We start from the raw sequence: 13,695 nt of genomic DNA on the forward strand, positions 1-13,695 counted from the left end.
AGGCGTTCCCAGGCCAGTGTGGAGATATAATTTCTCTACCTAGTCCTGGGTCTTCCCCGAGGCCTCCTACCAGCTGGACAAGATATATCACGCACCCATTATATACTGTAGCTCTATAAAATCATCATACGTTGTGGACAAAGCCAGCAAAGAGTTCAGACTTCTGCTTACACAGAGGACCTTTACTGTGGTCGAGGGACACATTTGCGCACACACTGCGAAAATAATGTAGCCTGAGCGATCAGATCTAAGTGCATCCTCAACGAATCTTGGGTGCATCCACACCTACTAAGAGCCGTCCACCTTTGATCTGTTATATGTTATATATGTTAATGCCAGGTCTGAACAGGGCCTCTCAGATTTTAGCATTCACACAAAATTCTGTCAGTCTTCACTGATGCATAGAAGAGTTATAGTTGTTAGTTTCACAGGATATTTAAGTTTTGTGTGATTAAATTAACAGTGTGATTTTTTCTACTACTGCAGCCGCTGCATTGGTCTCCATTTCTGAAGGAGTTGATGCCGCTCATCCTAGCTCATTATTACAGAAGTGTATGCCACCCCTTCCTCTGTGGAAAAGTGAAAATATGAAATTGCACTTAAGTGTTCCTTCAGAGAGGTAAACCCACAAGAGGTATGGGACCAAAGTCGCACCTCAGTGTTTGTTTGGCTTGTTTTCTCTCTGCTATCCCTGCGTGCCTCTGAACACAGATGGAGATTCATCTGTTGCCGGTTCCCTCTTGACTCGTTTTCCTTTTCTATTCCCATCTTCTAGTCTCCTCCCTCCACCCCCCTCCCTCTCAAGAGCCTGTCTGCTAGCAGAAGCTCTGTACCTCACCGTGCGCTTATCAGACAGTTTATCCTTTTCCTGTGGGCGCCGTCCTCCATCTGTGGCTGTGACAGCCAATCGCCACGCCGAGGGTCCATTCCAAGCCGTGATTTAGACACTCAGCCTTGCCAGCACTGCTCTATCAACCCTCTCTATCCCCTTTCTCATGTGAATTTTCGCATGCAAAGTGCTTGGTCCTTACACTTTGCCACATGCACAAAAACCGACAATAAGACATATTTTCACACCTTAACACTCATAAGTATGTGCCAACAACAACATCTTGTACCATAGAGGGGAAGTGTATGTACTGTATTCAATCCAAAGTGGTGGAATAATAGGAAGGGACTAATGAATAGGCCTTGTGTTTACATTCCTCAGTGCTGAGGCTCTCCTTTAATAGCCTGGCAACTGTTGTATCACTCAGCACTTGCAAACATCCTCAAGAGGTATCTTCTTAATATTTTACTCAGTAGAGACAGTAAATAACAAGCAACGCATTTCCAGAGAACAAGAGCAAACAGAACATAGCGAGAGAGGGGAAGGAAGAGGCAGAAAGAGCGAGAGAGGATGGCTGTCTCTAGGGTGTCAGCCACAATTGCTTTCTCATTTTTAACTTGTCAAGTCGGCTTTATCTGTTTTATCACCAATGGAACTCCAAATGCACCAAAGGCTAAGGCAGCTTGACAGTGCAAATATGGCTATTACAAATTTCGATGGGGCAGCAAAAGGAGATTTAAGAAAAATGCCTGCCATGCATCAGCTTGTTTCCCTGCTCCTCAAACAAAAAGAAAAAAAAAATACAATACAGAAAATAAACAAAGGAGAAGTTCTCATTGCAGCTACATGGGTTTCTTTGAAACCATGCTAAATGGTGTTTGTTCAGCAGAGTATGAGGGAATAAAAAGTAGTGGAAAAACATCCAACTGCACAAGCTTGCGAAAAACCTCCAAACTAAATTTAAAGTGTCTGCTCCCTGTGAAAAAAATAAATAAAATAAAGTAAAAAATCATGCCAAGGTTGAAGTGCACCTCTCATCCCAGCACAGCAGGTGAGTGAGAGATAAACATTTGTGCAAAGTCGGCCGGGTCTAGTCAAGCGGCTGCTACTCCTGGTTCATTTGCAGTTGCCAGCGATGTGTTAAATGGCCATCTGTGATGGGGTGAGAGCCCCTGTAATGACTTCCTGTCTGGGAAGGAAGACTGGCGTGTAGGGAGGGCTGAAACACACAATTCTTTGAAAACATGAAAAGTGCAGTTGGGAGAGGAAAAACAGTGAATGTTCACACTTTTTTATGTGGTAAAAGTCCAGTTTGTGTGGCCTCTCTGAAGTGATAGTTTATATAAATTCTCAAAGTGATTTGAACTGATTGAGGTGATTTGAGATTATGGTAGAGCTGAATTGATATTATTTTGATGTCTTAGTTTAGTGAGTGGCCATTAAAGCCACTTTGAATATCTTTGGCTGATGTGTTTACCCTATAAATGTGTGAAAGGTGAGGTGATCCAACACCTCGTCTGGATGGGAATCTATGGATGTAAAAAAGGGTTTTAGATCCTTGACCTTAGGAAAAGTAGTTATAAATATTCCATTACAAGGAAAAGTCCTGTGTTTATCATTTTTACCCAAGTAAAGTACGACATATTTAACATTTATAAATATATTTAGAATCATTTATATTGCATTTTTAAAATCCTCATCTTAAATTAAATAATATTTTCATTTTATTGTGCAACAAAGCGACCCTGTTATTCTACATATTTTGTTCTGTTTTGTTCTTTCTTTTTGGCACCAAAATAAATTCCTTGTACACATGTACTTAGTGAATATGGTGTGATTCTCCTCTCATCTTCAACCGCTTATCCGGGGTCGGGTCGCCGGATAAGCAGTTGAAGATGAGATGAGAATCACCCCCCCTCGAGGCTGGTCAGCGGTGTAATTCTGTTTCTGGCAAATGTCGTCAGTAAAATATAGTGTCCCTTATGCATTATGCAACTCTAAGAGTTATACTATTATACATTGCATCACATGTTAATCATATCTTAATATTGTAAATTAGATTTTAAACTTAATTGAGCAAGTGTACCTACATTCCATCAATTGTGTTTAGTGATGTCTTTCACCGTAAGCACAGATGAGCTTATTGTTAAGCAGTGAGAGGCTTATGTTGTCAATCATGCAGTTAGCTCTTAATGATACATAATCATTTTTTTCATCCTACAGAACCACTTACAGTTATTTGTTTACATGTGGGATATAACAGTTATCATGAACGAACACAGCAGATGCTAATCTGCTATTTGTATGTCCATTCCAGCTAACCTCTGAAATGCAGAAGCTCTGCCCTTAGAGGGCATTTGCTGCTGCATAATTGCCCATAATCATCTTTTCAACCAGCTTGCTGTGTAATTTTAGAGCTTGACAGCTCTCTACTTTTGTGTTCTACTTTCAGCACCATCAGCACTTCTGTGTTCAGGTTCTGTGGCAGTAATTTTGCTTTCACTCCAGATCTTTCACGCCTATCAGTGTGACTCATGATCTAAATTTAAAAAGGATTGTCGCTATGACTGAGGAAGATGGACAGCAAAAGCAAATTCTACCTTCGACTGTGTTGTTTGTTGAGTCTATGAGTCTGTATTGTGCATACACAGAGTCTGCATTTGCAAACCTATTTCATTTGTCTTTGTATCACTTTGCAGTTGACAGGAATTGGCTTGAAAGCCTTCAGTTCATTCACACAGCTGGCATAGCTGAGCTAAAATATGCTTAAATGTGTCACAGGAACCCTAATGTAAGCAGGCTAATCCAAACACTGATGCTTTGTCTGCTCACAATCATATTAAAACTGATATGTTTGACACTCACATGACAACATAAACTTTGTCAACATAAGGTAAGTGTATCTTCAGAAGCATCTGACTGTGCAGCCGAGCGAGTGGGAGGAATCTTCTGCCTGCCTGATGCTGCCTGGATGGAGTTTATTCCCTTGGAAAGAGGCAAAGTGAGGACAGGCGCTGGCCGCGAGCGCTTTCCACTCAGCCATGAAAACAGCATCGCTGTCCTCGCCGCTCGGCTGTTTCAGAGTCTGCCACCAAATCAGACTGTGCTAATGACACATGACCCTGGGATGCGGCCCCCTCGAGGCTGGTCAGCGGCTCGCCTGTCATTTTAAGACCCCACCATCCACCATTACACCGTCCGTTGCTGTTGCCTCTCACTCACTCTCACGCGCATACACAACACCTCCCTCTGAGCACAGTGAACCCAATGCACTCACCTGTCTGGCTCTGACTATTATACCAATGTTATGGGTAATATGCAATTCAGTGGGAGATGGCAGTAGGAATTTTGATGCTATTTTGATGTGTTCTCTTGTATTGCTCTTTATTCCTGCCCACTGTTTGTCTAAAAAGCACTTTGGGATAAAGCTTTTGTTAATTTAAAACACTAAACTTGACTTGGCTTTATTTAAAAGGGCAATTATGCAGCAACCATTGACTGTGGCTAAATTTTTAATGCCAATGTGGCGTGTATTTAATTTCTCTGATGCACTGGAATCAATGTGAGCACCAACCAACAGTTACAAAGTCAAGAAGATAAGTTCTGAGCAGTTACAACATGTGTCTTTGTGACAATTAAATGTTAATTAAATGATTTATTAAGTCAGCCCAAGCCAGGCTCCAGCTCATTTCCCAAAAATTTGGATTTCAATCTCTCTCTAAATGAGTAACAAAGACAGCACTTGGCCATTAACCTGATTCCATGATTTAAAACGTGCCGTCAGAGGGACATCACCAACGCCAAAGCCATAATCAGGGTACGTTTCCCCCGCTCTAAATTACCATTACATACTTGCAAGGGATGAATGCCGGCCACCAGCTGCTGAGTTTTCTAGCACTCAAAACCCACTGTCCTCCCCTCGTCTTTACACAGTCAGATGCTAAATGATTTATAACAGTGCTACCAGAGAACAAGCAAAGTCCCATTTTCTCTCAAGCTAAAAACCCCCCCACAAATATCAACACAGTATTTTTTTCCTGCTTTGCAACAGATCTTCATATCTTACTGTACTCAACCTGCATGGAACATGAACAAGTTGCAAGCAAATAACCAAGAGTGGACACCCGTACCTTCTACACATTATATTTACATTAAACTATTTTGATTGTGTTTGTCGTCAGCGTATCAGAGAAAAAGAGTTCACACTGTTCCTATATGTAAGCACGTACTGGCACCGCAATTATTCCTTGTTATTATTACACCCGTAGCTAAAGTGTGATTGATGGAAGCTTAAGACTAAAACCACATGGTTAAGGTGACCTCTACACCCCAGCCTTATGCTCTACTGCATTAGAACTACATGGGAACTGCAGTGGAACTGAACACAAACCTTTAGACAATCTAGGTCAATATAACCATTCGTGGCCGACATTGTGTTTGTCACAAAATGTAATTACTTGTTTAAGAAAAAAGATGCATTTGAATGTAGTTTGTAGAAGTTTGGGTTGCGGAGAAATTAGCAGAAACTTTGTTAAATGTCTTGTCGATAAAGGCCGACAGAAAACTAACAATCTTTTAATTCATTTATCTGACTGTTTTGAATGTACCAGGGTAAATTTTTCATTCTTTGATCCATGCATTTTTATCATTATGGCTCCAGGAACAACCCAAATGCTACTTGCTGAACAGCGCTGGATAATATAAACAAATAAAACCAAATATGAATAAGAGTAATAACTGTATGCCTCAAAGGAAAACATTGAAAACTTGCATGGGGACATTTTGCCTCATAAGGCTGTCAGCAGGATAAAACAAGGCCCCCTTGGTAGAGAGAAGGTGAGGGAGGAAGATGGCGAAGTCAAGTACAAGAAAAAGAAAATGTATTGACAGCCGTGCCAGACTAGCAAAGCCAAAATACAGAAGCACCTTGTAAAAATATCAGGCTTGATATTAATAACCTCACACATATTTAACACCCTCTTTATTCATGAGCACCTGCTTCCAATGACCTGCGGGGCACGCAGAATCAACTTGCATTTTAAACATTTGCAGTTGAGAGATTAGATTTGGGAGCCAAACATTTTAGAGTCATCTAAAAGAGCTTGACATAATTAGTTTTGACAGCGCCATTACGTGGTCATTCATTCCCCTAAAACACATCCCGCTGAATGATGCTCACTCTTTGTCAATGGTCAAAGACATTTTAATATGCTTAGTGTCCGAGTCACATAAATATTTAAGTCCTTGAGTTCAGCCACCTTCGATATCTGCCAAGCTACCACTGGGCCTTGAGATTAACACAATGACCCCCTTTTGAGCTAAAAACAAAAACAAATATCATTTCTTTACTTCGAACTACTAGAAATTGCTTTGTGCATAAAAGTGCAGCCAAAGGGTTCAAATAAAGGCCTGAAAAATATTTTGCATCCAAACTTTGCATCAAGACCAAAGACCGGGGACCGAGAGCACTGTCTGTCTGAGGTATGTTAGTGTATAGCCTTAGCTACTGTAAGCTATTAAGTTGTGAGTTTCCTTTTAGATGAACTTAAGCTCCGTAAGGCTGCAGAGTACTGCAGGGAAGATGAACAGTATTTATGTCGGCCTATAGAAGTTAGCCTCGCCCCAGTTCCCTCAGCGAAAAACCCAATGGCTAACGCTATGAACGCACAGTACCCACCAGTTTCTGACAGCAACCGCTAGTTTAAAGACATGTACAAACTTTAAAATTCACGAGCAGGGTACTGACTGATGTATTTTATCCCGTAGAACAAAACGCTAAAATCTCTTAGGCCTGTATTAACCTCAGACTACTTAAGGGATCTAATCAATGTCGCATACACGAACATCCGTGCAGAGTCTATGCGTAGCCTACACCTTCTGATGAAAACATTTACGTCACGCAGATCTTAGCATACCTGCACTTGCAGATGCAGACAACGTAAGTAAGGCTTTATAATCCTAAAGTATACAATGCAACATGATCGGTAGATGCATTTATTTGCGGCCTCAATCAGAAAAACAAGTTGTTTTTTTGCAGCATAATATTCGCATTTGGCAGGAAAGTTATCATGACAACAACAACAGCTCTTTCTCTTTCTTTCTCTACCATGTTGTCTGTTTCTTTGTCTCTTTCTCTACCATGTTGTCTGCTTCTTTGTCTCTTTCTCTACCATGTTGTCTGTTTCTTTGTCTCTTTCTCTACCATGTTGTCTGCTTCTTTGTCTCTTTCTCTACCATGTTGTCTGTTTCTTTGTGCCGTGCGGGGCCTTAAAAATAGAGAAACCACAAAAAACTATTTAAAACACAAGTGCAGATCTCTTTGTAAAAACTACATATTCCTGTGTATTTTGATTCTAACTGGACTAGTTTTCAGGATTTGATGGAGCTCACTCATTTCTCTTGACCTTTTACCACCGAACAAATTGCTCCGCTCTTCTGTAACTGGAAAAACTTAACTGCTCTCGACCAAAAAATACTCGGCTCACTCAGGAGATATCCGCTCTAAAGAGTATAAATGTTTTATCCATGCTAAAAATCATTTGATTCAAACAACAATGAAATAAAAATTGGCATGTTGATGAAAAAAAAAGATAAGTGCCCCATTGTGCAGCTTTGAAGTGCAGTTGACAGAGAGGCCTATGATTACATCTGCATGTGATTTAAAAAAACATTCATTTGTATCCTTGGGCCTGTGAATATTCTTATTTGTCCAGGTCATCCTTATCCTCAAAGCAATTTCAGTCAAAAGCAACTGGACTTGGGTATTTGTCTAGGAAGACGTTTCACCTCTCATCCAAGAGGCTTCATCAGTTCATGTACGCATCTGACCAGGCTGGGACTGGTACAACTAGCTGGTGTGAGATCCAGGTATTCAACCTCTCACAAGGCCGGTGATGTCACTGAGACCCTTTGTGCTCCAAATGCCAACGACTGTCGTTTGGGTGGCAGTCGTTGATGGGAAGTTGGTTTTGACTTTGTTAGTGCTCTATTGAGTCTAAGGGCGCACTCACACTGTCCTTCTGGCCGGGGCCAAAACCGTTTTTTCAGCTAAAGACTAGTACCTTTAAGCAGTGTGAGTGCACCCGTTCCGCGCATAACTGCGGCCAGCGGGCCGTCCACGACAACAACAACAATGGCGGTGAAAGGTTCACGTTGGTGTGATGCGGAGGTGGAGTGTTTACTGCAGATTTGGTCGGATGAAAAGATTCAAAAACAGTCGTCAAGACTTGTGTAAACAAAGCCACACACACGTGATCAATGCGTGTGACGTGTTACGGCGTGATGGCATATGGACAGCAAGAAGCATTGGCCGGCCCTGGCAGTGTGAGTACAAACGGGGCTGGGGCGCGGGGGGAGAGGGAGGGGGGACAAGTACCCTAGAGCCCGGGTCGCGGTACGGAAGTACAGTGTGAGTACGCTCTAAACGATCGTTGTTGGAGACACAGGAGGCCTTTTGTTAACAGTTGTTCTTTGAGGTTGTTGGCATTTGGACTACAAAGGGTCTCAGTGACATCACCGGCCTTGTGAGAGGTTAAATACCTGGATCTCCACACCAGTTAGTTGGACAAGTCCCAGCCTGGTCAGTTGCGTACTGGAACTGATGAAGCCTCTTGGATGAGAGGTGAAACGTCTTCCTAGACAAATAACCAAGTCCAGTTGCTTTTGACTGAAATTGCTTTGAGGATTTGTTTCCTTGCCATGAGTTCGATGAAAAGATTGATACCTATCGCTACCTATCACATTTCTGTGCGTTCAATATTCGATATGAAGCTGGAGCTAGCAGCGGATAGCTTAGCTTAGCACAAAGGCTGGAAACAGGGGGAACAGCTAGCCTCGCTTTGTCAGACAACTTGTTGTTTTTACGCTTTTGTCCCACAATGGAAACAAAGCAGCTAATGGAGGAGATGCTCATTCGTTCATGACTAAAATAACTGCAAAAAGAATACAAGCTGTATACTACTATCATGCAGCACAGGATCGGAGGATTGGAACAAAGCTATTTTGAGTTGTCATGGCAGGAAAAGCACAAGTGTCACTAATAACATGAATAATGCTTCTGTTGCATTTAGGTATCCCAGTTAGCCAAGCCACTGAGCCGGCATAAACTCCCACACTTGAATGGAATGCAGCCAGATGTTTTAATCATTATTATTTTAATTACAGCTGTGATTTTCCGTGTCAAAATGTCTAATATGAAAGTTAGGCCTGGGATGGATAATAAATGCAAACGAATGCTTGAGGGACCATTATTCAGATTTTCACACTGTTGAAAGTACATTTTATGTTTGTTGAGCTTCAAGATCCATCCCTTGTGAATTCCATAACCCTGCTACTTTAAACATTTTCAGACAGCAATAAATATGCACCAATCAAACTGAACAACCTAAAAGCCCATTTCCATGTAATTCTGGCATTTTCTTCCAAAGTGATAACTGCATCGGGGGCTATTAGGCCACAGATGGAAAAGCTATGAACACTTATAGTATATGCAGTATGTCTAAGTGATCATTTGGGAATAAAATAACAGGCATAACCGGCCCACAGCTCTTCTAATTTGGAGGGGCCTGCTATCGTAAGACACTATTAAACTTAGAAAATAAAGCTGTAAAGGTCATCTCCAGCACTTTGGCAGCAAGTTTAGTCCTCGCTGTTCTTATCAGTGTCCTTGGTACTGGCGCAGGTCTTTGGATTTATCATTGTAATTCCGGCTACGTGGCATCAAAGTGCTCTCTTTCACTTTATTTCAGTTCTGTTTGCTCAAGCTGCAGCGGCAGATGTTTGAATGTCACTACAGATGTCTTTGAGAGGAATTTAGCTGTGTAAGACATGCACAAACACTCACTGTTTTCACTCACTCTGTCACTTGTGTCTGTTGTGGCTCTCAGTAGTGCTGGTTTTCCATCCTCACAGCTAGTTAATTACCGTTGATTACACTCTCACCTGGCATCCCAGGTGGAAATCAGCCCCTTATTAGATGGCTGGAGATGAATAAAAAAAAACTACCAATGTAAACCTCACATTCTACGGAGAGGGAATTAGTCACTCCGCAGGAACACAATCCATCTGTGATGTCCAGGGCATTGCGGGAGCTATTTTGAGATGAAGTGTTGTAACTTTTTTTTTTTTTTTGGTGCACCCAATTTCCTTCACCTTCTCTCATCTATTTTTGCAGTTTGTGATTGCCTACATTTTTCTCAGCTCTTTGAAAACACTTCAAGCTCACTTGTGTTCCAGTTCAGGTGCTGCCTCAGTCAAAGTCCACATTTCATGGCTGAAAAGTGTGAAAAAAATAAATAGTAATAAAAAATAATGACTGACAAAGCTGTTTCATTTCAAAGGCTCCTCAGAATCAAATGTTTCCTCTGGAGCCCTCAGTATCCTCTATCACCGTGTGCCAGTCAGCTATCTAATAGTGCATTCAGGTAGTTCTTGTCTGAATGTAAAGTCGGGCGATACCACGCTGCTTTCATGTTTTTAAGTTAATTGAGATCAGGGAGGCACTGGTCAGTGGACTGCTCCACACTCCTGCACCTTGACTATGCTTTAAGCTGTTTCCTGAACTTACAAAGCCATAGTGAAGGGTTGGCTAGGTTAAAGCACGAACTTGGTTAAAAAGCCTAGACACTGGAAGCCTAGCATAAACTCTAAAACAGTTTATTCTTAGCAGTGTGAGTCTGTTGTTCATCATAACATTTATACAGAGGTGCATCACTACTACCTATGAGCAAATAAAAAGGTGAAATATTTTCACATTCTATCCTTGGCTCACGATCTATTGCTTATTTTGAAAACGTTGAACGGAGCGCTGTTATGGGTGTTTAAAGTGTAGAGGTAAAACACAGAATTGACTGCGTTCTGAAAGGGCAACAGCTACGCAGAGAGCAAACAAACAGGGAGGTCTGCCTTTGGAGCTGCTAGCTCTCTGATCTTGGTGCTGTAGTGAAGTGAAGGTAATCTCAAAAAAACATCCAAGGCACAGGGGAGCTGTAATGCATCAATTGTTTTTTTTTGTTTTTTTTATCTTTGCAGCCATGTCATAATAATAGTATTTTAACTTGAAACTCAGGGTGCCTTGGACCTCTTTAAGTAGCCAGGTAATCCTCTGAATCCCACTTCGAAACGTTTTCCTGACGGACAAATCTCAGGTGAGATCCAGGTCATACCTTAACAGCCTATTTGAAATCTAGTTTAAGTTCTAGATCCACTCCTAAACAATTAAGCTTAAAAGTTTCAATTTGCATTGAATTGTAATGGTCATTTTGGCATTATCACCTTCAAATTTCTATGATCTTGCTATGTAAGACAGTTCACGCTCTCAAGCAACACTCGAGCAAAAATGTAGGCCACCACCAACACAACCAATTTAAGGTACAGTATATTCCTATAAACATAGCGATGGTGGTATCATAGGTGATCAAAATGTCACTGAAAATGTCCCTATAAGTGTGATAAAGTAAAACTACAGCTAATTCTTTAGGGACAATGCAAAGCACGGAGTCTGCATATCAGCCAACAGCTTATCACCCCCCAAACTATTATCTTAAACCCTAAATAGCATTTAAAAATATATTTAATGCTCACTCTACAGAGTGTCATGGCAACAGCTGTTTCTACGGTAGAATTGCTTCTCCATTGAAGTAACAAGCCTGACTCCAGTGACAGTGACACTGGATGTTAAATGCTGTAACATGGGCTCCACCTAGTGGTGTACAATGGCAACTTGAGCAGCAGCAGAGCTCACACACTGCCAGAGTGAACAAATGATCAATCCATTGATCGATTAATCCTATTATGGGCTACTACAACGGCCAATATTTAACAAGCAGGAGTCTCAAATCAAGGTGCTTTCACTCCAGCCTACAAATGCACCTTCCCAGTCCACAGCCTATTTTGTACACTGTAGTACAGTGAGCATATACTGTGGATTCTTAGGGTTGAAAAAAAAGACATGTAAATGTGCAGTAACTGCATGTCAAAAAGATTTAAAAAAACTAATAAAATGATAAATACATAGAAAAACTCAAACACAAATTAAATCTCACTTGTTCACAGAGGAGTAGGAAGTTTATACACATTAAATTGTTACCCTTTCTCCGCTGATCATAAATGAAACCTTATCATATACTTATGTCACGATCTACTGGATTCACAGAACAGACAGAAGGGATTCTAAGATGTCGTTTGTTGGACAACATGGAAAAAGCTGGATACAGTGAGGCCATTACAAATGATAAAGCATTTTCAATAGTATAAACAATTTTATTGAAATTAAGGGTCTATTTTCTCAAAATATTTCAAGTTTTCAGGACAAATGGCAACAGTGCAACCAGTGACAGAAGATTCTATATGAACAAGACATACATAAAACATAACTATAGTCAAAGACAGCAAGGCCACAGTTTCAAGTATTGTCAACAATGACAAGGACATACATGCACATATATACACACACCCTTATAAAGCAACACAAAAGGACATTTCATACTTTTCACATTTCATTGGTCAATGCAAAAGTTTTTTCTATACAAGGCTCCAAATATTAACATTTAAATTATATTTCTGCAAACATGAACTGAAGCCACATTTTTCAGAATGTGAATATTCCTCTAAAAAGAAAACATACGAACTTAATGTTACATTAACCAACAAGGAATATGTTATGAGGTGTGCAATGCAACAACTGTTCCACTTCTAACAATACTTCTCAGCTGATATAAAAATGCAATGTGATTAAATAAGAGTTGTTATCGCATCTTCAACCATTTAGAAGGTGGTCTTACCTTTTCAAACCTGCCTTATTTGGCAGATTTTAACTTGCTACCCTGCCATTTGAAAGAATACTGTAGTGAATTTTCCAAACAAACTACAATGTCAAATGGCTTTGGCCCTGCACCACATATTATTTAGGTCATCTATGAAGCTCACGCTTCACTAGAGCAGGCTGGTAAAATAGGTTTTCTTATGTTATGTTATTTCGTGTCCAATGAGGAGTCATCGGCACATCCCATAATCCTCTGCAACTCCTGAATACAAGGCACAATTGACTGGCTGTGCAACTGAGCCATGTTCAACCTAGAGATGGAGAAACAGAAGAGTCATCTTTTAGACAGGTAATTCATGGGGCTGAAGAACTGATTATCAAAACCCACAACTAAAACACTGGGCACAAGAAAGGCCATTATGAATATAAACCTATTAATATTATAACTTCATAGCTCATCAAGAGGATGGTAGTTGGCACCAGAGAGGGCAAAAGTTTACTTAATCTACCTCAGAATGTGAGCAACCATTACTTTGATGTTGTAATCTGAATCTTACTTTAGCTGCTAGAATAATTAAAATGACTGATAAGCATTATACAACTAAAGTAAAACAACTGGGTGGTAAAGAAAGGGGAATCTCTAGCAAGGGAAAAAGACCCAGCTAAGTTCCTCAGGGGCTGGAGTACCAAACCAGGGCTACAAAAGGAGGAAACTTACATTCAACAGGTGGAAAGTCAGGACCCCAGTAGGATGCCCATGTTCCACTGCTTCAGCTTGGTATTTAAGTCGGAAATCGATTGCAAGCATGTCAGCGAAGAGAACGTGATTTAAAATGGGATAAAACTAAAAGTAAATTAAGGTACAGTAGGGTTTGCTGTAACCTGCGCTGAGCGTTTGTATCCAAGGACCAGGTTGTTGTTCAGAGGGATGTGGTGCATTCAATACCCAAACACACTGAGTTATTTGGGTGTCATTTTGTCAAAGGACTGAGAAAAAAGTTTTTTGGTTTGAGAATAATTTCCCTCATCTGCTATAAAAGGGATATTTAATTCATGTGTTTTATGACACACTATCTACACACTACTATAATGTGTGCATTAAGGT

The sequence above is a fragment of the Echiichthys vipera genome, assembly GCF_963691815.1.
Source record: "Echiichthys vipera genome assembly, chromosome: 23".
Lineage (NCBI taxonomy): Eukaryota > Metazoa > Chordata > Actinopteri > Perciformes > Trachinidae > Echiichthys > Echiichthys vipera.